Genomic DNA, 3,411 nt, shown 5'->3' on the forward strand with positions numbered 1-3,411 from the left:
AATAAGACATATAGTTCTTCCCAGCTTTCAATAATCTGAAGAGGATGTAAATGGGTGTGAAGTTATTTTCTTATCTGTTTATAATCTGAAGTAGAAGGAGTTTGAACTTCAAGACATTTAAATCAATTTTATTTCTATTGACATTTCACACATTAACCCTTAATTTCATTTTGATTTAATTTAATTTGATGTGATTTATTTTGTGAGTTGAGTACAAGTAATAGCTTTTTAAAAAGCTTGCTAATGTCTTAGTAATTAATGTATATCTAGAGATCATATAAGCATGAAACGAAATAAATGTTTCTATACATTTGTGAATGAAATAGACTTATCCAAAGGCTATACCAACCGAAACTGTCCGAAAAGGGAATCAAGAAGCAGGTGAATGCAACAAAAAAGAAACTGAAGGAAGATAACACATCAATAGTTTGATTCAGTAAAACGATTCTTTCTGCTATTTAATGTTATTGTCAAAAAACAGGTTACATGTATGAGGGTCGTTCAAACATTACGCGGACTTCTTGCACATAAAAAAATATTTGACGACACCGGGAAAAATGTCACACATTATATAAAAGAATCTTTGCTAATTTGGACTTAAAATTTTTATTTCAAAATATTGTGAATTGTAAATCATTATGTCACGGGGCAACAAAACTTTTGACGTCGCTGGCATTATAAACATTCTAAACATTTTCCAAAGAGTTCGATCCTGTGAAGTTTGAGCTACCTTATCTACTCAGCATCTATGTACCATTTCTTGTCAAGCTTAAAATCTATAAAACAATTAAAGCATTGCTTTTGTTTCAAAACAAAAGATTTACATTCGCTGTGTTTTTCTAGTAAGCTTAATGTGAAATTGATTTGAAAACCATTTTCGTGTATACTCACGCGTAAAAATATACACAGAGAAACGTGCGTTAACGTGACGCCACAATGAGTCTGCAGCGACGTTAGTAAACATGCTAGGATATAGGGCAGCGACAAATGCAAATATTTAGCATATTTTAGTTGCTTCCAAACATGTAAAATGTAAATATAAGGAATGTTTTTCAGTTTTGTGTGAGTTACTGGTGTGTGAATCACACAAACTTGCACATAGGCATATTTTTCATGAAGCGCTAGTGCGCTTCATGAAATATTCCTACCCAGGTAGCACAACAACGTTATTAAAACGTTATCAAAACGTTTTCAAAATGTTATAAAAACATTTTCTAAAACGTTATTACAACGTTATTTTGTATGGTTTTTTAAACGTTATCATAACGTTTTTCAAAAACATTGTCCTGCAATGTTTGGAAAACATTTTTGAAAACGTTTTCAAAACATTTTTAAAATCGTTTTCAGAACATTTCTAACATGTTTTAAAGGATTTAAAAAAATTTACAACAAAAAAAGTATTGTACTTCCTATGGTTTTAATTGGTTAAACTCTTTCACATATATAATCCATGAACTCTTTTTTACATCCACACAGTCAATAACAGTCTTCTCAACAGGGATGATTTGTCACAATTGAAATAAGAAAAAAAAATCACAATATCCTTCTTCCTTTGGAAATCATCTGTTTGGCACTTGGACTTCTTTGTTTTCTTCTGAAAAACAAAGATATAGAGAATAATTTTAGAAGATTTAAAAACTATACATAGTCATAAATCCGATAAATACAAGATGTTTTTGGCAACAGTTCTATAAAACATATACTAAATAAACATGATAAATCTATCTCCGTTATGCATTCATGTCAGGAAATTTCAAACATACCTTTAAAATTAATACCCCGGTAAATCCCTCAAAGATGGAGTGTAGCAAACTTCATTCTGTCCAATTCCTCTCATTACATGTAATATTTAGTCTTTGCAAACAGCCGCTGTAAAATGAAAAATGATATTCATTTTGAGAAATGTAAATTGAAAAATATATACATGACACTGTATATAAATACAAATCATTTTACATTTCCAAAGAAGTATTAAACCAACTCGTTGTGCCCCCCCCCCCCCCCCCCCCGCCCTTCCACACACACACTAACACGCAAACTCAACCTACTCGATCTAATTAAATCATGTTTTGAAGCATCTACAGAGCTAAGCCTGGGGTGATTATACTAAAGTACACATTAATAAAGAAAATTCACGCTAGACACAAGACATAATACATATGTAAAATAAATGCAAAATCATGATAACCTTCAATGATCAGTTTACTTCAAAAACAACCAATTAACCGCCCTCAAATATCCAAGATATATACAATCATTCACCATTGTTTACAAGGAATGATTCAGGCTTATACAAACACATGCAGCTATAATACTATTTCTTAGTACATGCATACACGATGAATACAACTTAAAATTCAACATACCATACGGTGATGTAAAATATTCCCTAAATCCTGTTCTTTGTCTTTCAAGAATGCTGCCCGGTTTTTCAAAATCTTGATAAGTTGACCTATATAGATCACGTGGATCTTTTGATAACTTTGATAACTTTTGATAAACGCGTTATCCAGGAGGAAACAACACAAGTGAATAAATGCACTGCATAATTACTTTGTTGAACTACATCACATCTTAGAAAAAATACTTTAAAATGGCTTTTATACATTTTTCACAATCATTATTTTTTTATTTTTTTTTTTAGGAAATCAATGTGGCATATAAAACAATTAAAAAAGAACTGAATTAAAAACATTTTTGTTTAATTTTTTTCCTTCATATGCTTTAAAAGATATCACCTAGTATTAATAACAAACAAAAAAGTAAATATTAAATGTATATTTTTTAAGAATTGAAATATAAAGAGATGTTTGTTGTTTCTATAACGTTTTAACAACGTTTTCCAAACATTTTAAGACAATGTTATATTCATGTTTTCTGGTATCATTTGTAATCGGAATTTATAATAAATTTCATTCAATTTAAAAATAAATATTCTTAAAATTTGAGTCATGTACACAACACACTTTCTATATTCTTAATATCATATTATGAGTTTTTAGAATTGTTTTTCTCAAACAACGAAATATGAAAACATCTTTTATAATGCTTTTTAAGCAATAAAAAAATTCTTATTATAATTATAAAAATGTTATGCAAAAATGTTTTCTAAAAACTTCCTTCCAACCAGTATTAAACGTTATGAAAAACATTTTTAAAATGTTTTTGAGAAACGTTTTCAAAAACGTCATTATAACCTAGATAAATTGTTATAAAAACATTTTTCAAACGTTATGTCAAAAACGTTTTGGAATAACATCCTTACAACCGGAATATAATGTTATGAAAACGTTTTGTGCTACCTGGGTACGTGACACGTCTGTGTGGTTCACACACCGATAATTCACACAAAACTGAAAAACATTCTGTAAATATTGCAGGTATTTATGAGATACAGTGTGACATTGGTCA

At 29.4% G+C, this 3,411-nt stretch overlaps 1 long non-coding RNA gene across 1 annotated transcript; it reads right to left on the reverse strand.

The window, feature by feature from the left end:
- Positions 1-1,152: 1,152 nt before the first annotated feature.
- LOC134231704 (uncharacterized) lies at positions 1,153-2,470 on the reverse strand. The gene is made up of 3 exons (XR_009984606.1): positions 2,367-2,470; positions 1,764-1,869; positions 1,153-1,594 (listed from the first exon to the last, which is right to left on the reverse strand). It is a non-coding gene; the product is annotated as an uncharacterized LOC134231704 (long non-coding RNA).
- Positions 2,471-3,411: the final 941 nt, after the last annotated feature.

The sequence above is a fragment of the Saccostrea cucullata genome, unplaced genomic scaffold (assembly GCF_032062105.1).
Source record: "Saccostrea cucullata isolate Sc308-1 unplaced genomic scaffold, CSIRO_AGI_Scuc_v1 ctg198, whole genome shotgun sequence".
Classification (NCBI taxonomy): domain Eukaryota; kingdom Metazoa; phylum Mollusca; class Bivalvia; order Ostreida; family Ostreidae; genus Saccostrea; species Saccostrea cuccullata.